At 37.7% G+C, this 25,717-nt stretch overlaps 1 long non-coding RNA gene across 1 annotated transcript in view; it reads right to left on the bottom strand.

Moving 5' to 3' along the window:
- The window catches only part of LOC128084214 (uncharacterized), a 54,871-nt gene that overhangs the window by 20,871 nt on the left and 8,283 nt on the right, over positions 1-25,717 (bottom strand). The window contains exon 3 of the long non-coding RNA XR_008208386.1: positions 22,674-22,856. This is a non-coding gene — a long non-coding RNA (uncharacterized LOC128084214). The remainder of the gene's footprint in view (positions 1-22,673; positions 22,857-25,717) is intronic.

Genomic DNA, 25,717 nt, shown 5'->3' with positions numbered 1-25,717 from the left:
AAACCACTTCCAGTTGGTCAACACATTTCCTGCAGTAAAAGCTACAAAGGAACCAAATAGTTACGCAAGTCATCCTGTGCATCAAGTCCTCATAAGAATTACCTTTGTGGAGTCAAAGAACACACGCTAAACTGAGCTCATCCAGGCAATGGACATCAGATCCTACCACAGTTTATTTGCACTGTTTTCATGAAGCGATGGTATTATGTGTGACTAGTCAGCTCTTGGGCAACCTGCAAACAAACGATAGAATCAAGGTGGGGGTTACACTCAATAGCCCTTTTCTAGAATAAGTGTAGCACAGCTAAGAGATGCTGACTTTCCAGGACAATACGATTTTCCCCATTCCCTCTCCCTGTCAGCTTCCCATTGTGCTATTGCTGATTATTACTCTCTCTTTACCTCACAGAATGAAGCATTCTAGGAGATTCCTTTGTTTCTATGAAGTCACATTTACTCCCCCCCCAGTTCTCCCTGGTCAAGGCTTATTTTTTTGCTTTTTTTTGCTTTTTTTTTTTTCCTTCTACAGTAGGTCAACACGTAAAAGAAACAGGTTCTATCCACTCAGAAAAAAATAGAGACATGCTGAAATATTTCTTCTCCTCCTAGTAATCTATAAGCAAAGCTATAGATTCTAGTTTACTTTTACACTAAATCTGTTCACATTTGAAACAACAAAGACTGCAGCACTTACATGCTGCTTGAGTTCTCAAACCATTGCCTCTGCCTTGTAACTCTGGCAAACTTTGCAGTGGTAGCTGCAGATTACAGAGTTGTTCTCGCTTGTACTGTCATAACAAAAGCATCTGCTAGTGCTGATAGGCATTAAAACAAACTCTGGATTTAGGACACAGCAGTAGAGAAGCAAACAATAGTACTCATTGTCTGCTTTAAGCATTTACAAAATAAAGATCTAGTTCCAACCTTCCTGATATAAGTAGGGACAATTTCCACTAGATCAGGCTGCCCAGGGCCACATCCAATCTGGCCTTGAACACCTCCAGGGATGGGACAGCCATAGCTTTTTTAGGCAGCCTGTCCCAGTGCTTCACCAGTTTCTGAGAAAAGATTTTCCTTCTAACACCTAACCTAGATCTACTTTCATAGAACCAGAGAACCATAGAATCACAGAATGGCCTGGATAGAAAAGGACCAAATGATCATCCTGTTTCAACCCCCTGCTGTGTGCAGGGTCGCCAACCACCAGACCAGGCTGCCCAGAGCCACATCCAGCCTGGCCTTGAATGCCTCCAAGAATGGGGCATCCACAACCTCCTTTGGCAACCTGTTCCAGTGCGTCACCACCTTCTGAGTGAAAGACTTCCTCCTAATATCTAACCTAAACCTCCCGTCTCAGTTTAAAACCATTCCTTTTCTTTAGTTTAATGCCATTACTCCTTTCTCCTATCATTATTCTCCCTAATAAAGTGTACAGATTTCCAGTAAGCCTCCTTTAGGTACTTGAAGACTGCTATAAGGTCTCCCCAGTGCTTTCTCTTCTTCAGGCTGAACAACCCCAACTGTCTCTCTCTAGGAGAAGTGTTCCGATCATCTTAATCTGTGAATTCATAGCAGCTGGTGATGTATATCCATGCTTAGAACATCTTTTCTGTTATTGAAAATAAGGATCAGATTTTTTCCATAAAAATAAATCATATCATACTTCTCTCCTCTTTTGAAGGCACAGATATTTAATCTCTATTGATCTACTCAGCCAACCCTTCCTTTGTTGGCATTTGCTCAGCATGTGCACTTGGGTACACAAGTGCTTGTTATATTCACTTAGATTTCTATTACTTGTACTGAAGTGCTTTTTACAAACACAGCAGTGTCTCTTGTGGTTTTAATCAAAGACATTTGCATGGCATGACCCACTTAGATCTGCAGCTAATGCTGTGAACTACTTTATTTTTTCAACTATCCAGGCTATGCAATTACTGAATGGCAAGCTCATCTATATCACTAAACACCTGCCAAGAGGAATCCTGCAAAATCATCATCTTTCAAGACGTTTAAGCTGGGCTGAAGAAAGCAATAGTAAGTAGGTAGCATGAAACTGGGTGAAAAACAGATACATCAACATTTCCACCTGTAATCTCTCTGGCATATGGATTGTTGCTGAAGTTTAAATTCTGAGATTCACCATCTTAGCATTTATTTGCTTCTAACACGGATCTGCTCAAATCTTGCCTAGGGAATGGCACCTAATGCTAACTGTCCTCATATCTCTTTAAGATATGCACAAACAGTAAAACCATAGAAGAGTGAAACAACTTCCAAAAGGGATTCCAGGTCATTGAGTCTGACTGGAAGTAGCACCAACCGTACCCGGCCATATTAGTCATTCCAAAGTCTATTCACAGAAACAGTGTTGCCTGATTGCAAGACGGCTTGTCAAATCTTGGTAAACTTAGCATAATCACAACCCATCAGCAGGACAAAGCAAATGAAGTGCAAATACTAGAAGCTGAAACAATTACTTTTTGTTGAACACAGAGGAACAGTAATTATGGTCTGATTTTCTTTCCTTTTTAATAGCTTTATGTCATCTACTTCAACTGCATGTGCCTTTGCTGGGGAGACTGTATGATTAAAATTAATCTACTTCTGGTCCACAAAGTCTTTTCAGTAATGTATTATTGGAAACTCTCATTTTGATGATTTATTAATCTAATGTATCATTATAGAACTGCCATGTCATACAGTTCTGCTCTTTCTTACTGTCAAGTACTTTGGTGACAGTCTTCGTGAACATGCTTCTGGCCAGCAGTCATTTCTAGAAATATCTTCAAGGCAATAAATAAGAAGATGAGATAAGGAACATCTTCTCGTGAAAAAAATAAAGCTGGTGCCAAAAACAGTATTTAGACACTACTTCTAGTGCAGTATTTCCTTTGCTGGCTCTGGGAAGCTAATGGAAGTTTTAGGATTAAGACTAATCAAGAAAGATGGTCACTAAGTTGTTACAGACAAGGTGGTCTAACACTGTATTCCTCATCTCCTTTCTGTTATCCCCCTCTTTGCTACAAGTGCAGAGTACACTTTTCTCATCAAGGGCTTACTCCTGACAAGTCAGGACAGCTGTTCCTAGTCTCTACTACATTGCAGCATGCCTCTGCTTCAGAAGTGAGTGCCTGGAACTCTGTCCATTGCTTTTGCATCTACCATCTGGTCTAAGAGATTTTGCTTTTTCATGCAAATCTTGCCTCTTTCATTCTGCAGCAGAAATTTAATACAAAGAAAGAAAATGGTAAGATGAGGCATGATTTGCAGTCCCTAGCAGTTAAAATAATTAATACAAATATTTAGCATCATTGAATTATAAATGCAAATGTAAATAATGACTTTTAAAATCAATGTTTTGTCATCAATTATGAAAAGAAAATCAAACAATTGCCATTATTTATTTAAGCACACAAGCTCATTCTGCGATTTCTAATTACATGACTGTTTTAACAGTCCACGATTACAGATGCAAAGGGACGACTAGTTTTGATGTAATCTAAGTAAATAATAATAAAAAAACAACAACTAAGTACTACAAAAGTGGTACTAAAGCTTAGAAAAAAAAGTTTATAAAAGATCATCTTTAAAACTGATTGTCTTAACACCCATACTGTTTGTAACTACTTTAGCAATTAATTCCATACATAAAAATGTTATTAAATATATACATCTATATGCATGTGCATATAGATGTATGTTTATATGTATATATTTATATGAAAATGTAGGAGAAAAGTTTTCAAGTATATCCTATGAAACAGCACAGAGTGCAATAAGTCTTCTATACAGTTATTGAGAGAAGAGATAAGTGGATCACTATTCATAGTTTACTTGTCTGAGAAGTTTGCAGAACCATTACCCTTTGAAGAGGACAGCATAAGACAGAAAAGAATTGCAAAGAAATCATGAAAGAATAAACAGTGAATCGTGAGGTTTTGGTGAGTCTTCGAAAAATATAATTCAAAACCATTATATTAGCATCTACTCTGAGAGAGCAGAAGGAATATTTCCTATGGAAAGTTTATTTAGTAAAGGTAATGTCTTAAATGGTAACTTGTTAAGACTCCATTTAAGGACTCGTAGGTGAAGGTTGCTTTGCAACGAACTGTTTTGGGCACTGATCTGAATAACAGCAGTTTTATTCTTCCTCAAAAACATAAGTATCAGAAAGCACAGAAGTTACTAAGAAGGAAATGGCACTAAGCCAGAACTTGCTGAGAAATCTGTGCTACCACTATCCTGACACAAAACAAGTGTATGTCAGGTGATCACGGAATGCCATTGCAAAGAAATGTAGGGCAAACCAGCTGGTAAGACTACAGGAAAAAAAAAACAAAACACAGAAAACATCAAGAAAGCATTTGTTGTAGCCAGAAAATAACAAGCAGATTATCAACTAACAGAGACAATTTCTACGCCTATATTTTGACTAAAGAGTTCTAATTTTCCATGTTATCAAAAAGTGTGGGCTGATCCTGCTTAAGCCTTTTAGGTAGAAAAAGATATAGAACCAGGAAACTGAATTTATCTTATAAATAAGTAACAATTCCTATCACTGCATTCAGTAAATGCTCTGCAATGGACTTAATTTATCTTGTAAATAAGTAACAAATCTTATCACTGTATTCAATGAATGTTCTGCAATGTGAAAACTCTTTTGGTATTTCCAGGTAAATACAGAATACAAGTAACAAAGACAATAAGACCCCAGATCAAATCACTAAGTCAGTGAAATAGAAGAGTCAATCAGCTTAAGTTACTCCAGGATCATTAACAAAATAACTAAATTTGATACTATTAAAACGGGGTATTTGGAATAGACGCCTTTGCTGGGAGTCACAGAATTAAAACAATTCATATTTATTTGGAGATGTTTTCGTTGTTGTTTTTTTTTTCAAATATGTCCCATTAAAATTTCCCTTCATTATCTTCTTCTTTTTTTTTGTCATCAAAAATAAAGATGGATTTCCTAAAATCTTTTTGGCCAGCTGGCTGCATACTGCCCCAAACTGTCTACATATGTTTTATTGCTCTGGCTTGGTAGCATATGGCTGTTCAGCAGTTTTGAAGGTAGCAGAAATAGGTGTTGTGAACAACCTCAGCTAAACCAAGTAAAAGTTAATTTTAAAAGTTCTCACATCAAAGAACAGTAGAAGTAAGTGTAGTGATAGAAGGGCTGCAGTCAGTGTCACTGGGCAGTGTTGAAGCCTGCTGGCTTCAAACATTAAAGGTACTGTTTGCACACTTGCAGGTTCCAGAATTTGAATGGTTATTATTGTTTTCAAGTTGGAAGAAGCCTATGTGGATCTTTATCAAACAGCCTCGTAACTGAAAGAAACATAAATATAGGAGACAGGAGACGTTAAAAAAAAAAAAAGAAGAAGCAGAATTTAAAAAAAGCAAATGATCAGTAAGTCAATGGAAACAGGCTGTCAGAAATGCACAGGCAACATCCACAGTTGTATAGAATTCACTATGCAGTTACCCTGTTTTTAAAGAAACATTTCATGGGTTCTGCCTTCTTGGTGCACTGCAAACACCTGAGTCAGTTCAGTGGTTTGCATATATTAGGGAACAAATTCCATGGAATTTAAGAGGGAAACTGCCGTTAACATACAGAAAATTACAAATGGAATTCCAAGAAAGCTTATAAACTCAGTGGATCAACTTAGGTGTGCACCTCCAATGTAATAAAAGTGTTCCCCCCAAATAAGAAGCATAACTTTGAGGACAGCTTTCCCAAATGCCCCCAACATAGGAAATGGTTTCAGAAGTGGTGAATTAAACACAAGGCAATCGGATACTTTCACACAATTTCTTGATGTATTTGATCTACTAAGTTTCCCAATCAATTTCTTTTAGCATCTATATGAACTATATGAAATGCATATAGTTCATCTGCCAGTTAGAAAATAAAAAGGTTTTAGAACTTTTCTGAACATATATTTTACTATTTATACAAAGAAGTCAAAAGGAGCAGAGAGAACTTCTCCAGGTTGTGTTAAGAGAGCTAGGTGCCTTTGTAATGGTAACAGTGGTAATTCATCTACAGAAAACATGTTTGCATCCAGTGGTATTTCTATGTAATGGTATTTATTCAGAAGAAAGAATAAAAACAAAAAGCTGTGCTCAGGAGCTTGTATTTAGTTACATTAATTTCTATATCCTGGAACAGGTCTAAGCATTTCAATTTCCTCAGTATTCCTGTTGGTAACCAAGGAAGTTCTCTGCAAGTCAGGCAGAGAATCTGACTATTAGGTGCCTAGTTAGTTAGAATGCCTCTACAGAGCACTGCATTATTAAGGGAGGAAAAGAGAGGCTACATTTCATGGTACTCACTTTCTTTGGCTACCACATTGCTAAATGGAGTTTAGGGCACCTAACACCTGGAAATACCTGGTTTTCAAAGTGTCAATTCCCTGAATCAGTCAATCTGAAACAGAGCATGTAAACTATGTCACTTCCCAATTATGCTCTAAATATCCAGTTAAATGATCAATTAAGTAATGCTCCACATTAAGGAACAGGAGGGGAAGGGGCACTACAATAAATTTCACACACCACAGCAAGTGGTGCCTGGGAAGGATTTCCCACACTTAACATTTACCATCCGATTCTCTTTCTGCTTGCCCCCCTGACAGTGGCTGTTTTATGCTTCAGTGTTTGGAACACCAACAAGAAAATTTTCAAATTTCTATTGCAGACTATAACAACTTTGTTATTTCTGAGGCACATAATTTACTTTCATCATTTCTAACTCTCATGCTATTATTCACGTGTATTCTCTTTTCTTTTTGTAATAGGAAGAATAAAGACTTGCATCTGAAAACCAGTTCTGAAAGGTAGGCAACAAATACCAGAGGACTCCTAAGCTGGACAGAAAACAGAATTTACTCAAGACACAGACTTAACACCAGAAGTGTAGATGTCTAGTCTAGTATTAGACATGGAGGTTGGTGGCCCTGCCTGTGGCAGGAGGGTTGGAGCTTGATGATCCTTGAGGTCCCTTCCATTTTATGATTCTATGATCCATCTTCATATTTTGAGCAATACAAGTTGTTTGTAAAAGTAGTGTGGTTCAGCCTATTCTATTTATTGCTATTGAATTCAGGCAAACTTTATAAATACATATCTATCAAACTGACATCATCCTGAAGGAGTTTTCTTCCCTGCCTTTCTTTCTAACAATTGACCTTTCTTCTTTTATGTCATCTGTAACCCTGAGGTATCCTTTCTGTTTGCTTTTGAGTCACGCTGACACTGAGGATTATTTTTTAATTTTTTCATTGTTTAAATCTCATCCTAACTCCTATCTGCCTTTAACTTTCAAAGCCTCTCTTCATCTCAGTGTGCTTCACAGCATATTCTTGTATTCTGATCCCAGGAAAGCCTTCTGTAATTCCATCTGTCTTCCAAAGGCACTTACCCCTGCAAGATACTAACTGCATCTACAAATACGCTGAGAACAGACTGCAGGCATAAAGGTATTCTGCATGAGATTTTGCTGGAGATGTAGGAGCTAACTCTATTCCATATCTTAAGACTGTACCCCTTCCTCAACAGTGTGTGCATCCCAGTTGATGTGGCAAACTGGGACAAGGCACGGATAGTCATCTACAATATTTTTCAGATTTATACCTCCTAGATGTCAAGGAAATTCCTATATAGGCTGTTAATTACTCACATGATCTACTGAAACACACATTTTCTCCATTACAATACCTGATATATTAAGACCTAAGTCAGTGCCATAACATGGAGGACTTACTGTGAGAAGATACTGGGATTCAATCAGTGTTCCCATAATTTTAATTAATATTTTAAATAAGTATTTAATCCAAAATTAGTAAACCTGGAGTCTGGGTAAAATATGCTGAAAAAGAGATTGGTAACAGAATGAAGAGAAAACAATGAGCAAGTAGGGAGAAGAATAAAGCCACAGGAGGTCCTTTTTAAGGATAGGCATGGAACTGTGGCAGTTTATTTTGTTTTTATGTTGCTGCAGTTACACAGGACAGAAGAACACAAAAGGTTTTCCCAACAATTAGTTCTGGACAACTGGGTGTAACTTTGGTTCCTCATCTTCATCCTCTCAGATGCCTATACAGTCACTACAAAGGGATAAGGACACAAATGAATGCTCATCTTGACTGAAATCAGGCAGAAATTGATGAGTAAAACTCCCTGTAGAGAACATGAAGCAATGATACTTCAGCTGGTATCCACAATTCAGCTGGCCTTCACAAGGTTACAGGAATGATGTAGCTGTGCTAATTTCCCAGTCAGATAAAATGAGCCCAGGGAGAGCTCCAGAACAGTTGTATATTGTAAGAGTTAACTTTTTAAGCTCAGTGATCTGCATCTGTTTGCCTTACCATCAAAGTTAATTTATAGCGCCTTGCTCATAACAGCCAGTAAAACTAGTACAAATGTTGTCTCTCAAATTGGAGCCCTTTTCTCTTCGCCTTTTTGCTGGCATACAAAAAGGAAACCTTAACAATTTCAAGCTAGGACTGCAAGATACTGAACTTACAGGACACTTCACATTATCTCCTACTTCCATTTAACTTTCAGATCAAAATAATTTAAATTGTCCTTATTACTTCAGTATCTGTAGCACTATTCATTCCTTTGTGGTGATCATCCAAACGATCCTATTTGTTATAAGAATTCTGCAAAGATATTAAGCTGCAGCTCCTATTAAAAAATCCCACACTAATCCTGATCTAATATAGGGATCAGTGTTTATTTGTTTTTAATGAGAAGCTGGTGACAAGATGGAACACTCTGCACTGAGATATATACTGAAATTACTGGATGGACCATACTCAAAAATGTTCTGTTTGGTGCAGGACAGTCTCTTCTTTGCATCTGGTCATTCCTGTGTAACCTGGATTTATGACAGCATCTCCTGTGTTCCATCCTTCTCCTTTTCTGCATGAAGCTTAGACTATGAAGATCAATGGCCCCAAGATGGCTTTGCTACTTCAGGGCAAGGAAGCCTCTCCAGAGGTCACCTGCATTCCAAATGAGCCAGTGCAGAGCAAAATACTACAGCTGTACAGACAGATTATTCCTTTAGTTTTGATTTTGTAAAAATCAAAACAATTGTCCTGTGGTTTTCTGCAAGTTTCTAATTAAAACTCTCATCTGTTTTTTTTTTCCTTTTTTTTTTTTTTTTTTTTTTTTTTTGTAAAAGATAAAGAAAAGATTCTGTATGCAGATATACGTGGTGAAAAACTCCTGCTAGACCTACTAAGCTTCTTTTACTACTAATGGAAATTCTTCCTTTTTTCAAGAAGAAATGTAGATCTAGTTGAAATCAGAGTAGCAGCATAGCACTTGTTCCACTTCAGTGCATGCAAACAGCAAATCTATCAGTAACAGAGGCAGCTGTAGACAATGGAACACAAGTGTGAAGCACTTAACTCCTCACAGATAAAATACACAAGCTGAAAGCACAAGAGTAAGCTATTGGTTTTCAACCAAGCAGGAAGTTAATTGAATGTCTAAAGTTGAGAAGAAGCCAGATATGTGGCAATACTTGTAAGAAATGAGATTTGTAGCACAGCATATAAGGAAAGGAAGAGAAGGTATGCTAAGTAAAGGACAAGAAACAGGAGTTGCGTGTAAATTGGTTCATCTAACAAAAATTTGTCCAGATGATGGCTACCTTAATGTCACTCATTTTTGTCCCAGAAGCAATTCTAGGAAGCACTAGGAAGTCATAGGGAATCTAGTGCTGTTTTTTTGATTTTTATTTATTTATTTTTTTTGTATGCAACCAACTAAAGTTACTTTAAATTACCTTTGAGAAATACTAGAACATACAGTACCCTTGTATTGTTTGTATCCATAACCAAGAAGACTCAGTCAGGACCTCAATATCCTTGAATCTGTTGGCCAGATCTGCGGGTGATTTATGAGTTTAACAGCAGGATTTAGAGAATTCAGAAGGCTGGGCAGAGAGCTACCTATTACATACCACTATGGTGTGCAAGACCTCAGCAATGCTCTGGGAAGAAAATATTTTATCTTTCCTGTTCTGAAATCTTTGAGAGTTATGTCTGCTACAGAGAAGGAACCCCTAGAAACATTTTCCTGCCTCAGCCTTGAAATTTTCCTACTTTACTTACCAGTTGACCAGTTACAATGGTCCCCTGATGCTGTCAGTGATTTTCCTCCTTCTGCTCCTCAGTCACAGATTTTCTCAGCAGAGCCCACCATCCTTGTCTGCAGCTTATCTTGTTAGGGCTGAATTTTCCCTTTCGCTTGCAACTGAGGAATTGCATCCCTCCTTTGCTGCACCTCACAAATTCAGCATGCTGTGCTGGTAGCTGCCATCTTCGACAGATCACTGAAATCCAGTCATTTTCTGGTAGTGGCTTTGCTCGAGGAGGAGAACGGACTGGGTGACCTCTAGCATCTCTTTCAATCTTACTTTTCTGTGATTTCTTACTTTTTCATGGTGGCTTTCTCAGAAGGGCTGAACATCTGGTTGGGCCAAAAAGATAATTATTTTCAATAAGAGCATGATTCTGGTCTCATTATGTAACTTCAAGAGTGCTGCATAATGCTAAATACATTATTCAGGCCATAGCGAGCTTTGTCAAGTTAAAAAAACAAACAAGCAAAAAAACCCAACAATACTGCAACTGTTCTCTACTTGGAGTTCTGTCTGAATGGCATGATGGAATTATTAATGACACTGACAGCTTTTCATCTCTATTTTTTCTTTTTTTTTTTTACTATTTAAAGAAAAAAAAAGGAAAAGCATAGTTATGGGCTCCTTTTTTCTATTGTTGATATTTCACTATCTTCAGTGTACTTAGAAAAATCCCTAATGTTTCTACATATTTGCACAGATAGGAAGTTTGACCTTTCATGCAGATTTTGCCTTTATTGATACCATCTGACACAAGTGAAGTCTGCTCCTTTTCAAAGTAATTGGATTAATGCAAACATTTTCACAGCCTTCCTCAAACTAGTATAAATGGTCTGACATTAAATGAGGTTAAGAAGTCCCCTATAAACTACCACTGCTGTTATTAAATTTAATTAAGATAGAAAAGCAGGCAGTTTAAAAGGGAAAGTGTTGCACAAAAATGGCAGCACAGAAAAATGAGTCTGATGTTGCCATTAAAGGTAATTGGAATCAAGGGTTTCTAAACGACAGCGTAATTAACGGGCTAATGAATACTATATTAGGATTGTTATTAACAGTGAAATTTGCAAACATTCATAGAAAACTAGTTAGAGATAACACACAAGCAGAGATATTACAAGGTAAAAATCCACAACCAAATTATACAGCACTTTAGCTTCTGCTGATACAATGCTCCTACCAGTAGCACTAGCAGAAGTAAAACCTTTTGCCCTTTCACCCCTTTCTTCTACCAAATTAAGTGATAATTACCAAAGATTTGCTATAAAATGCGTGCTTTGAGAAATTCTGTCATTCTAAAATTCTGCATAGATTTCACAAAAGTAGCTGGTATTAGATGTAGCATGCCTTTCTCACTGAGCGTGGTTTGTTTCATTCTGTTGCCAAAAAATGAACAACTATTGTTTGAGCATGAAAGCTACCTTTGTGAGTTTGGGCTCAGGCATGTAACTACGAATCCCTCTTGTCTTGAGTCCAATTGTTAATAGCTGATATTTCAGTAAGAAACAAATGCTGTGCAGAGCAGCACTTTGATAGTAGAGGCTCTTCCACAATGCAAAGGTAATCGGTTAGCAAGAAAGTTAATTAAACAGATTTGTGACCAATCTTTTCTTCTGCTTAGTTTCCGAAACATTTTCATTTGTGTTGTACAACCTGCTCTTAACAAGATATGTTTATCTTCTGCTAAAGTTATCTACTTGCAACACTAAGTAGATTTGACTTTCAAAAAAGGTAGAGAAAAGATTGGGAAACCTCAAAGGACTTATCATATTCAAATAAGCTAACGTTGATTGCCCTGAAACTGTATATGGACAAATATATACGCCCAAAAGGAATATAGAGAATGCCACGTAACAACCAGAACATCTGGTTTTTGTTTGTAGAGACAACATATGTCTAAATTTCAGGATTTCATGAAAAAATTGAGAGGAAAAAATGTGAAATACTGATCAGAATTCAGAAAATAAATGTTTTAATAGTTGAGAAAATATGATACAAAACTAAATGTGTGATTACAAAAAAGGAAGAAAAAAGTAATAAGCACTTCCCAGGAGCCTCAGATTTTTTTCAGATGATCTTATAAAGAATTCCAGTTTATGAGTATTTTTACAGTTCAGAAAGGCTCAGCTTTCACCAAGAAAAAGAATTTTGAGTGTTCAGATCTGAAGATTTAAATTATAAAATTATAAGCTGTAATGTAAATCAGTATCATAAGCTACAGTCAATCTGCTGAATAGACAGATGAGAATTTACACAATTCCTTTTGTCTGTTCAAATAAACATCTGTAGGTAAACATACACTCCAGCCTTCACTGGCTCTGCCAAACAAACTGGAGCATATTAATCAAAGTATCACAATATGTCTTCAAACCAACTCAAATATGCATTGTGGGAAACAAGAAAAACAACAACAGCTGGAGGAGACAGCAAGAGAAACAAGCTAAGGCAATGGCAATCTGGAGGGAAAGGTGGTTCAAACAAACCCAAGGTGCATCTTGTATCTGTCGACTCAAAAATTTTTAGTTCTTCATATTCAAGTCCTTTCTTCACAGAATCACTGTGACGTAGAGAAAATTTTAGAGCTGCTATTCCTTTGCTGGTATCAAAGACATTCACTTATTTTAACTAAAAATCCCCTTATTAAAAATGTTTGCTTTGCTTTCTTTGGTAAAGCCAGAACTTTAAGCTTTGTCCATGCTCGGTTATGTGGACAGAATGAAACAGTTAAAATATCAACAAACTGGTCAAACTGAACTCTGAAAGAGACTGCACACTGCAAGATAAAAATTACTTCAGCAGTTCCCAAGATGATGTCATATGAAAAAGTGAAAAGTAGTGTTTGACACACACATTTTTAAGCTTCTAATCCCCTGGAAGGAAAAAGTACATCTTTATTCTTAGATTGCTATTGAAGTGAAATGAAGGAAACTAATTTAATTTGCAAATGGAAGACAACCCATCACAGGCCTTCTAAACTTTTCACTAATGAATATTGCTTCAATTGCTTTGCCTTAGTTTCCTTAATCTCTCTACTCTTACGTGGGTTAATATAAATGTTTTTATGACAAGTTCAGACTCATGTAAAACACTATTTGATTGTTGATAGAAATGCAACATGATAAAATAAAAAACAAAACCCACATTATACTACTATTAGAATGACCTAAAGGTATCTTCCTAAAACTGGGAGCAAAAGCAGAACTTGTAATTCAGGCAAGTATGCTTTGCAGTTGAGTCTTGATGCTCCTCAAGCCAGTGGGAAAAAGCACTGCTTGTTTCAACAAACTAGAAATCAAATATTTCTCATCTTTACCTCAGAGTAAAGGATCATCTTAGTCATGCTATTGACAGCAACAATAAAAGCTTTTTTTAAAATAGTCAATCCTTTTGCTGTTCTACTGCAGGTTGCTTTATTTGTCTGAAAGAGGTTGCCTTCTGTGCAGCTCAGAAAATAGACACACACACTGTTTTAAGCTACAGCAGTAGCGAAGATTCAGTCCAGCCAGCTTTCTGTCAGACAAGGCATGTTTCAGCAAATTTAGGGTTATGTGGGGTTAGCATGTTTTTGTAACTTTAGGGCCACATGGATTTATAAGCATTAAGTCATATATTCACAGGCACCAACTAGTCCTGCTCTTCAAACCACAGTATGTTCTATTACTGCACGCAGTGTTAGCCTTGGCAATGAAGACAGTAACGGCAAGAAATCTAACACTCCCAAATGATGAATAGATGACTGCTACCTTTTGCAATTACTGTTTCCAGCTCTCTTGTGTGTGCTAAGTCCCACGCCTTTAGGCACAGTGGCTGGACAAAGGAGTGAAGGAAAAGGGACAATGCTTGTGATCCTCAGCCTGAGATTTTTCCCTAGAGCCAGTTGCCAGCAGAAAACTTAACATTTACATTTTTTTCAAACTCTTGACTGGCTCAACAAAATGATGATTTGTAACTTGACAAACCACAGTTCACACAACTCTTTTCCATGTTGATGAAACACCTTACTTCCATCAGTTACACTAATGAAAACTCATCTCACAGTTGTTTAGATTATAAAGCTTTGAAAAAATAAAAGCTTAATTTCTGTAGAACAAATCTTCATTGACTGAAGGCAAAAATAATCCACCGTGCACAGATAGAAACTAAGCAAAAAGTTGCATTTTTTATCTATGCATATTTTTGGTCTAGTATACATTAAGGCCCTTCATTTACAGATGTGCAAGGGAACTGAATTCTAGGATGTTTCTAGTCAAGAAGATGAAGATTATAAAGGTCAGTTAAAGTAAAGAGAGTTCCCCATACTACTTACTGTGAATAGCGTACAGCAAATAATTATTAATTTCTGGCTTTTATATAGCACTGAAACAATATAATACTTGAATTTGCAGTACTATTTCCAAATATGTAAAAGAAAGCAATCTTAACAAAGCCAAGATTTGTTCACAAATAGCAAAAGATCTGAATTTACAATGTAGGACTTCTGTACCATGTGTAAACTATCTTTTTGCATGACTAAATTCCTCCATGCAGAAAAAAATTGCATCCCCCGACATTCTTTGGTTCTTGCTGAATTTTTATGGAGACCAAACAGTGGATGTGAACACATCAGTTGGAGATTGGTTGGTGAGTTTTAGCAGTGGCAACAGCAGCCTGAAAGACAAACCATGCTCTTAATGGCCAAGCAGATTTTCATGAGCTTGGCATGCATGCTCATGTTCACTGCTGGTGAAAAGACATTGTTAATGGTGGTGGCTATGTTGAAAAATTGTGTTTTGTAGCTGAGAATTTGCTCTATCAAATACTATTATTGTGCTCCTTGTATCTGTTGGAGTTTTGACATAAGTAAATAGAAGACATTACTTCTGGAATGACAAGTATCTGTTCACTGTATTTGTCCATCACACGTTATGATACTTTGACCTGAAACTTGTCTAAAAACTTACAAAAGTTACTGGACTATCCTGAAACATGAGACTGTTGAGCTGCCCTCAGCATTTACTTTTTTTTTTTTAATTCTGAAATAAATAATCAGTTTTCATTTCCTTTCAGTATGTCCTTTTGTCCTCTCTTCCATTTTGAAATAATGCTTGTAAATTTTACCAGAATGCCTATTATTTCACGCTGTCCCACTGTGAACAGAGTCAAAGGTTTTAAAAAACCAATTAACTTGGTTGTAGTTTTTACAACACAAATCTTTTTAAAGCCTTAAAGATATCATCTGCATATCTACTAACTCAACCTGCTAATCTGCCACATAGAATCATCAATTTTTTCAAGTCAGTGCTTTCTTCTGTCCTTGTAATTCCTAGATATGAAGATCTTCCATAAATCCTCCTCAAGAAATCCATGTTAATGGTTTCACCCACAGGATCATTATTTCCAGTACTGACATTCACACTTTAAAATAAGTTTATGTTTCTACATGACAGTAATGCAAAAGTGAACTTTTCAAAATGAAAACTCATCTTAGGAAACTAACCCTTTCCTATAAATATCTATCCCATACATGCCATTTGGCAAGCTACTTTTTATTTGTTACAACCATGAAAGAAAAGAAAGACATGGAGCTCTTGTAATGAGTCCAGAGGAGGGCCATCAAGATGGTCAGAGGGCTGGAGCACCTCTCCTATGAAGAAAGGTTGAGGGAACTGGGCTTGTTCAGCTTGCAATAGGGAAGGCTCCAGGTAGATCTCATTGTGGCCTTCTGATATTTGAAGGGATCATATAAACAGGAAGGGGAATGGCTGTTCACAACAGTGGATAGTGATAGGACAAGGGAGAATGGTATTAAACTGGGTCAGGGAAGGTTTAGATTAGACATTAGGAGGAAGTTTTTCACACAGAGGGTGGTGTCACAGTGGAACAGGTTGCTCAAGGAGGTTGGGGATGCCCCATCCCCGGAGTCATTCAAGGCCAGGCTGGATGTGGCTCTGGGCAGCCTGGTCTGGTGGTTGGCGACCCTGCACGCAGCAGGGGGGCTGAAACTAGATGATCTTTGAGGTCCTTTTCAACCCAGGCCATTCTATGAACTATTATAACAACAGAGAAGAAAGCTATCTCGTATTTTGCTTCGTGTAGAAATGTAGTTACTCTGGAAGTGTGAATTTTAAAATCATCTGTACTGGAAGACAGTGTTCTGGATTGAAATTAGATGATCTTTGAGGTCCTTTTCAACCCAGGCCATTCTATGATTCTATGATGGTCACATATAGCAGAACTGCAGGACATTATGCAATTTATTCTAGTTGATGTTTCCTTGGCTGACATGTGGATCATTGAAGTCAGAGAAGAAAACTTTAAAAGTTTAAGAAGAATGCTCTCATTAGCAGTAAAAATGCAGAGAACTGGTAGTGAAGAAGTAAGAACTACGAACCATGCATGACCTCTACTTAAGACCTGACGTGGATCACTGCGACAGCTTGCAGCTTTTTGCTGCCTAAGACATCTCTGAAGGACATAAGGGTAGCACTGGTAAGAGTCCCAGCAGCCTTCCTTTGCTCTCATTCTCTCCCCACATGCTTCTGGCCATGTACAGTAGGCAGACTGAATTCCGGGCTTTGGGTTTTACTGAATATAAGATTTAATTTTCCTTCCATTTGAGAAGATCTGACTGAAGTGCTACGGTCCAAGCTGGCAGAAAAACAGATACAGAGTGCCTATCTTCAAAATACGGGCAGAAAGAGTGAGAGCACTATAGTCCAGACAGATAATCTTCCATTTTTGAAAAATTACCAGAAGAAACAATCAGAGAAAATGGCAATGCAATGAGTGAGAAGCCAACACATTTTGATATGGACAAATTATGAGCAATTATCCTTCCTTATGTGACAGTTTAACAAGTCTAAATGGTAGAGGAGGAGCTGCAACTGTCATGTTGTCCTGACTTCAGTCAGATTTTTGACATACTGTTGTATAAAATTAATATAAGCAAGTAAGGAATTTCCAGCATGAATGGGCATAGTTGGAAAGCTGGAGTCAGGAGTGTTTCTCACAGAAGAATTAATGTAATATAAAGACAGGAAAACAGATGAGTCACCCAATATTATTCATGCACTTTCTCTCATGATGCAGTGATGCGACGAAAGCTGTGCTGACAAAATCTGAGACAGTACTAAATGAAAGGAATGAACCATTTTTGGAAGGGAGGAGCAGACTGCAAAATAACCTTGAAAAACTGAAAAAATAGCCTCAAATACAACGTGAAAAGGGTAAGTGGAAAAGATACATAGTCAGGTGCCCAAATAATGCATGGGGATAACCAGCTATGGCCCACCTTCTGGAGAGGGCAGCCAGTTGCAATCAACTATGTGGTGACAGAAGCATGCAAATGAGAAAAATGGGACCAGAAGTAGTCTTCACACAAGACTGGAAGAAAAGCTCAGCCAGAGGTTAGAGGAGAGTCAACAAATCACTAATAGCACCAGCAGATTCTGAACAGCCCTTAAATATAGAAAAGGCATAAAAATACTCAAACTTTCAGCTAGCTCAGAGTCAGTGGGTAAGAATGGATATTTCAAACACATTTCCTCTCTGTCTACTCATTCTTGTAGGAAGAAACATTACCTCTGTGTCTGAGTTGGAGCAAAAGGTGCACCAACTTTCTTCTGCTTCTCTACAATTTCTGCTCTCCTCTAAGACCTAATTCTCTATTACGTTTTCTCTTTCTTCTGTTTTCCTGTGTTTGCCACAGAATCCTACCTCTGTTGTTCAGCTCTCTTGCATGTTCTGCTACATCTCTGAAGTTCTGGGCCCCTCACTGCAAGAAAGATATTGAGGCCCTGGAACGTGTTCAAAGGAGGGCAACGAAGCTGGTGAGGGGTCTGGAACACAGGCCATATGAGGAGAGGCTGAAGGAGCTGGGGTTGTTCAGCCTGGAGAAGAGGAGGCTCAGGGGAGACCTCATTGCTCTCTATAACTTCCTGAAGGGAGGCTGTAGTGAGCTGGGGGTCGGCCTCTTCTCTCGTGTCATCAGTGATAGGACCAGGGGGAATGGCTTCAAGCTACGGCAGGGGAGATTCAGGCTGGACATGAGGAAGTATTACTTTTCAGAAAGGGTGGTCAGGCACTGGAACGGACTGCCCAGGGAGGTGGTGGAGTCACCGACCCTGGGGGTGTTCAAGGAAAGACTGGATGTTGTATTGAGGGACATGGTTTAGTAGGAGCTATTGGGAATAGGTGAACGGTTGGACTGGATGATCTTTTAGGTCTTTTCCAACCTTGGTGATTCTATGATTCTATGATTCTCAACACACAAGAGGTTTTGTAGAGGTCTTCATTAAAGATCTATATGGTGTGGCTTAGGCAGCCATGAACATGCCTTGACAATACTGTCAAAAAACCATGCCACAAAACCTTTACATTTCAATTTTTCACCAGTTTTTAACAAAGAGAAAGATGATAACTCTGTAATTTTTTAATACATACAACGGAAGAACACACTACACACATCACAAAGATCAGTGATGCATTTTTAAGAAGGCTATTAAGAAGATGTGTAATCACAGATAAAAGGAAATCATTTAAATGTGAAGAAATAGTCTCCCTGTTCTTAAAAAATGTGGGAAGAACAACAAGTAAATGATTATGTTCTTGGTAAAAGTTCTGATCCTAACACTTATAGACAAAGGCAATCTGATATACGGTGTTACCTCATGAATGACTTGGCATAGGAAGCCTTCTTTTCTTGAGCAAACTTCATGGTGACTGAAGTTGCCTTCTTATGGTAGCAAGTGCTCTTCAAAAGGGTCAACATGAAATCTAAATTTTACACTGGTAGAGAAAAAGTATAGGTGGAGGCTAGAGCTGGGCTACCTATTTCACAAGAGCATGTCTTTGGCAATAATCAGAAATTATGTACTAGCCGTATGCAGTGTAAAACTCAGTAACTGCAGAATCTCCACTGATATAAGTCTATGGAAGGGTTTGCAAGAAAGTGTAACATCAGCAGGAATCCACTTCAATCCCTCCCCTTAAGCCTCACAATACAACTTAAAAACAGGGAACCAGTTACAGTGGGAGATGCATAAATGTAGGTGCTCCTTTGGTAAGCTACCTAAGTGTTCCATGTTTTTTTTTTTTTTTCTCTTTTTTTTTTTTTTTTAACCAAGGAAAGATTTACTTCACATGGAATTCTTTGGTAAAACAAGAAAGTGAGAAGATGTCAGCAATCAAACCATTCAAAAATGACAATAAATGTCACAATTCTGCATCTCTAAGATTTTTGATAGATTTTATCAGCCTTTTCCATATGACATCAAGTCCACTTTTCTTTCTACATATATCCACACTGACTACTCTTACCTGCCCTGAAAGTTTACTATTTAGTATCTTCATTACATAGTACTTGCAGACTAGCACAAGCATTTGTTCATCAAGTACATTCGTGTATAGTAGCCGCATATCAGTGCTTGCATTTTCAATTGCAAAACCTTCTATAGTCTCATTAATTCCCTTCTATTGTGATAAAGCCTTGACTTTTTTCAGAGAAAAACTTTACTATACTGATAAAGATGTGCTCATTCAGTACATATATATGAATTCTATTTAAATTTTAGATATTTCTGGATGCTACTGTTTGGTTTTATGTAACAAAGTGTGAAGACACACCAATGCCAGAAAACTTAATGATTCTCATCTCATAATACCTTTTTTACAGGTTCTATTTTTCCCTACATTTTCATCTCTGCAGAAAATACCATAATCTGTTGAGGCACTTCCATCTTTTATTTCAGTGCATAGAAAATGTGATTCAAACATACTGACTAGTTGTAGACTTATAGTCAGTTTCCTCAGTTCAAAAACTATACCTATTGCAACTGCAATCTAAAGGGCAACTGCTGCTCTACACTCTGTGCTAAGACACTGACCAGAAAACAGCCTTTGGTCTTCCTGTGTTTTGAGGGATCTCTACAGACTGTGACTCCTTCTCCATCTTAACGAGACCTTGAATTCTTTTAATCAGAACTGGGGAACATACTGATATTTTCACACAGTTAAGTCACTTTGTATGGAACATATCTCATTTACCTTTCTGTTTCCCTCTGCATGATCAATGGCTGGCCATGGGTCTCAGCCGGGTCAGTAGCCCTATCCCAGAAACATGGCCATAAATATCATCTTTTGCTGTTTTCAAGATGTTTGAAGTACACATAGATTAATCAGGAAAACAGAGATTGGAAAATCCCTGCATATTTATTTTTATCTTCTATTTTATGATGTCCTATAATGTAATTCAGTAACTTTGGCTAAACAGTAGAGTGAGAAGGAGAGTTAAAAATGGGGAATTTCTATTCTTATGCATACTGAATATTTCTTTATCCCTTGCAGTGCCAACAAAAACAATGGCATGCCATTCAGATGAAGCTGTTTCTTCTGAATAACAGATGCTATGGGAAAATGTAAGAAATAACATACAGGAAAAATGGCTGATGTGAGGACAATTAGTTATAAAAAAGTCCCAACAAAACAACAAGGATTAAGATTAATACATCCAAGCAAATTGTTTAGCCAAACTGCTATGAGGAAAAGAATTCCCCCACATCATCCACACACCATCTGAGTGTTTTAGCTTCTTTCTCATGTAACATTTAATTCTTCAATTCATTGTTTTGGAATTTCTGATGAGAAACATTTATAAAAGACTTGTCTAGTAAAAAATCTCAGTCTTTGACTGACACCTGTCTTGAGTCTTGTGCTTTGAACGTAAGAATGACATACATTCAAGGGGACACTGAGATAGGGATTCTGCCTGGAGGCATTATCCAGTGTAGTCAAAAATATTTAAATCCAAAAAAGGCTTGTACAAGCTCTGCTAATGGGCTCATTTAGGAAGTGCCTCATTCAGGACATTTCCCAAGGCGCTGCATGGAATTCCAGCTACTTAGATCAGAAGGTACGCTATCATCTAAAGTCAGGTGGCACAACGTGTCACTTAAAAAATGCATTTAAGTACAGAATTTTTCCTGTGCTACATTGCTGGGAGATTAAATAAGGAGTAGGTTCCCTGGTAGTTTTGTGGTTTGGCATGCAGATCTCTACGTCAGTGACCAGCAGGACTTGGGAAGTTACCACCCCCTAAACTCAACTCAAGATGAGGCTGCACCTTGACTACTGCTTTCAGGTTTGGACCCCTCACTACAAAGAAGACACTGAAGCTCTGAAATGTGTCCAGAAAAGGGCAACCGAGTTGTGAAAGCTCTGGAGCACAAATCTTATGGAGAGCAGCTGAGGGAGCTGGGATTGTTCAGTCTGGAGAAGAGGAGGCTCAGGGGAAACCATATCACTCTCTACAGCTGCCTGAAAAGAGGTCGTGATAAGGTGGGAGTTCGCCTCTATTTTCTCAGATGTGGGAAGGCACTGGCACAGGCTGCCCAGTGGAGTGGTGGAGGTCACTGTTCCTGGAAGTGTTCAAGTAACGTGTAGATGTGCCTCATAAGGATGTGGTTTAGTGGGCATGGTGGTGATGGGTTGTTTGTTAGACTTCATTATCTTAGTGGTTTTTCCAACCTTAATGATTCTATGATTGATTCTATGACCACAGAGGCAGAGTGGCCTGGGAGATTTTTGTGGTCTATTCAAAACTGATAAAGGAGAAATAACGCAAGTGTAACTACAGAGAACTGTTACAGCGATGTGCCTTTTGGGATGCTAGCCAAACCACATTTATGCACATTATTCTGTATGAATTTTTGAATTTATAATTAAATTTATGGAATAACTTAATCCTGGAAAACTTTTAGGCTAAAATAGAATAGTGCTTGTTTGCAGGGCATTAAACATAACACTTGAAATCAAAAATTCCTCACATAAATCCAAGAAGGAACTGAAGATTACTCTGCATTTTTCTATGATAGCTTTTTTCATAGATTTTTACAGATTCAGAAACGTATTTCTACTAATTTAAAGCCTTAAATACCTTTCCCTTTGTTTTGGTTTTGCAAAACTTAGCAATTGATATGATTTTGCTCAGAAACACTATCTCTTTAAATAGGAATATCTTGCAGTTAGTGGCAATAGCTCATAAATTATAACTTGCCAGAAATACCATGCACACTTCTGAAAGACAGAATATTAATGTCTCTCCACACGTGTCTAGAAATTAAATAGCATTTGTGAGATGAAAGAAGTTTTTAATAAGTAGTATGAAGAGTCTATAATTTAGGACATATTATACCATAACATGAAAAGAGACATCTAAAGTGCTTTACTAACCATGAAGCAGAAATACCCAGGTTTTGAAGAAGGCAAACATACACAGTCATTTGTTCAGTATATTACGTGTTCTGTTACTAGCAATTACTCTGCCACATAATTATTTCAGACTTGCATATTGGTTTACGTGCTGGTACGGAACTGATGCAGGATAGATTATAATTTACAGAAATGCACTCTCATCACACACACACTTAGAATGAATAATAGAATGGTTTGGGTTGGAAGGGACTCCTCTGTCCTCTCTTTTTCAGGGTTAAAGCACTTTGTTACTGTCACTTGAAACAAAACTCACCTTAGCTCAAATGCCCCAACTCTTTGTATAGTGTGATGATGAGCGCCAGTGAGCTGACTAGGATATGTCTCCCCAGAAGCTGAATGTTTTTTCCTCCTGAGTTACATCCTCTGGCTGCCACACTGGAACTGGGAGGAGATAAAGTTGTCCATGTTTATCAGTTATATATATCCACTCTTTCACCTAGGGGAAGAAAACAATAGTACTTTCAATCTCCTATGCTGTAATTCATAAGACTGATAACGGAGAGTGCAGTAGTTCTGCTCTGCAGAATAAAATCAAGCACACCAGGAGGAGACATCATTCAAACTGCAGATACTTTCCTCTGCACCAACATGTACATTTGGTTATAAGGACTCTAAAAATTTTGGAATTCAGTTGATGAAAATCATTGTGATTATCCAAGTATAACATCTTATCAGCTCATATTTCTGGTTAGAAGGGTTCAACTTCCAGACTGATTTTTGAAAAAAGTCCATGTGAGACAGTGTGTGAGAAAAGAATGGTGCACTCTCATCTTTAAGCATTTGGAAATTTACCAATGAAAGCTGGGAATGAGATGAGTCAGCTGGGAACTTTCCAGGTTCCAGGAAGGAAGTTCTTTCACAAAAGCTGCCATTTTTTTTCAAAACACACAGACCTCATTGAAAGGAAGAGTTTTCCTTTCTTCCTACATCTTATTTGCTCCTATAGCAATACTTTGGACTCCATTTTTTCTCCTCTAGTAACATAACTAGCACCAATTTCAAACAAATTCATTTCATGAAATTACAGGCAAACACTTATAAGTAGAACTAAACAAAATCTGCACTTTTTTTCACCTCTTGTGAAGCCACACCAGAAGTTTGGGTGATACTGCTTCAAATCAGGAAGGTCATGTTTGAATTTTCAGTTATTCCATTTTATTTCAACATTTTGACTTTACAGTTTACCTGATGTAAGTTATTCACATTCTTTGTCACTGTGTTTATAACAGTAAATTACAATTTAATAGCTCTTTGGTAAGAGTAATGACCAATATCTTGTCAAATAGCATACGTCCACTGTGAAGGAAATTTGCATAATAAATGAATAATAGTAAATGAAACTTGCATAAATTAGAAGTGGATATTTTGCTCCTGAGAGAGTGTAAGAATTATATATGTTAAAAATGAACACCTTGATACAGATATTAGCAGTTAGATGACTATAAAACATCCCTTGTGTATTTAGGAAGCACATTTTTGTGCTATCTCCAGCCTGTAAAGCCCCAGATTTTTCAGTCTGTCTTTGTAGGAAATGTGTTCTTTGGATCATTTCTGTGGCCCTTTTCTGGACACACTCCAGCAGGTCCACATCTCTCTTGTACTGAGGAATCCACACCTGATGAATTAATAGGTAAGTTCCTTTGGTTTAAATATTCATCTAGGCTGCTGCTTTTCCTGCGATGCTGTCTTCTTTTTGTTTGCATTATTGCACTTTGCCACAGCAAGAATTCCAGTTGTGTTTTTACTTTTATTTTCTCTTTCTAATGTTGCCTAGTTTTCCAACAGCCGCCAGTAGGGGCAAAGATCACTTCCCAAGCCTGCACATCAATTTATAAAATTATATTAACCCTCCTTAGTGAGACAGTCTACAAGGACCCCGGTACAGTGATCACACCCATACATTGTCATGTCAGTGTCCCTAGAAACACATATTTGTGAGTTCTGCTTTTGTGGCGTGGGTAACATTATTCTAAGTTGTTGTTGCTTTTTCAGGGCTAATGACTCTGACTCAGTTCCTGTACAAGATTTAATCAGTGTGGCTGCATTTCTTTTTGTGCCTTCCTTGAAGAAGGAATGCTGGGCCCAAGTGTTGGACCACAGGTATAATATGCACTTGCACTGTTATTGCACATTGCTTCCTCATGCAGCCATCTAGAACCATGAGAAACAATTGTAATCCCAGCTTCTTCATTTTATGATGGCTGCTGAAGATGTAGAAGTCTCATTTAAAGCCTTTAATAAAATTTCTGAATTTGGCTGCAATAAAATATTCTAACACAAGAAATCAATTAGTATTTTTATGAATAAATGGCTTTATAAACAGCGTTCCTGGGAAAAAAAAAAAAAAAAAAAAAAAAAAAAAAAAAAAAAAAAAAAAGAAAGAAAAGCTATTTCACTGAGAAGCAGAAAGGAAACACCTAACCCTAGAAGCTCACAGGAGAGTTGCTAGGTCCATTGCTAAAACCTTCTCATTTAACAGTAGAGTATTATTATCACCTCACAGTGTGGCATACAAAGAATAATAACCAGAACTCATAGCGATGCGGAAGAGGACTGCATGGATAGAAAGTGCTACTTTCACTCTTGCCTATGGAGTATGTGACCTCTATGTATTTAAGTGATGATACCTGGAAACCTTAGAGAACTCCCATGGCTACCAGGTCTTATCAGGACCATAATGCAAGTTTAACTCACTGTAAGAAAGGCTTTTCAACATGAGGTGATTATGCAGGACTGCAGGATTACAGCTACTGTGCCCTTGGTTATGATAGGTGCTAAACCCACACTTATCCTAACGACAAAAATCCACAATTTTCTAGCTCAGTGCAATTCATAGAATACTTTTCCAGCAACTTTAGAAGGCTATTGTTCTGATGTCACTTGTGCCAAATATACCTCCCTGCCTTGTGATCCCACGGCATGCTAGATGCTGTTCCCTTTCAGTTCTTTTCTGCCAGTCTTCTTCCATGGCCATGCTCTTCTTTATTGGTGTTGCCTCAAAAAGCAATTTCTCTTTCTCCTGCAGAGTCTGCTTCAAGAAAAGGAGGAATTACAGCAAAAAGCTACAGCTTTCAAATTAAGACAGTCATTGGATCTTCTGTCTGAGAGAATACACTTAAGCTACAAAGAGGCAGAGGACTGTACAAAGGCACAAACTACGTGCTTCCCACCCTTCATGGAATAAGAAATAGCATACGTAACTGTTGCTACTTGAGACAGTAAGCAGCTGCTGTTCATACTTGCCTGCCTTCTAAATTTGAGACATATTTGCCTCCCCCTGTTGTTGTTCTTGGTTTT

This window comes from Tympanuchus pallidicinctus, unplaced genomic scaffold (genome assembly GCF_026119805.1).
Source record: "Tympanuchus pallidicinctus isolate F22 unplaced genomic scaffold, pur_lepc_1.0 scaffold26, whole genome shotgun sequence".
Classification (NCBI taxonomy): domain Eukaryota; kingdom Metazoa; phylum Chordata; class Aves; order Galliformes; family Phasianidae; genus Tympanuchus; species Tympanuchus pallidicinctus.
This window is presented reverse-complemented; position numbering and strand designations above follow the sequence as displayed.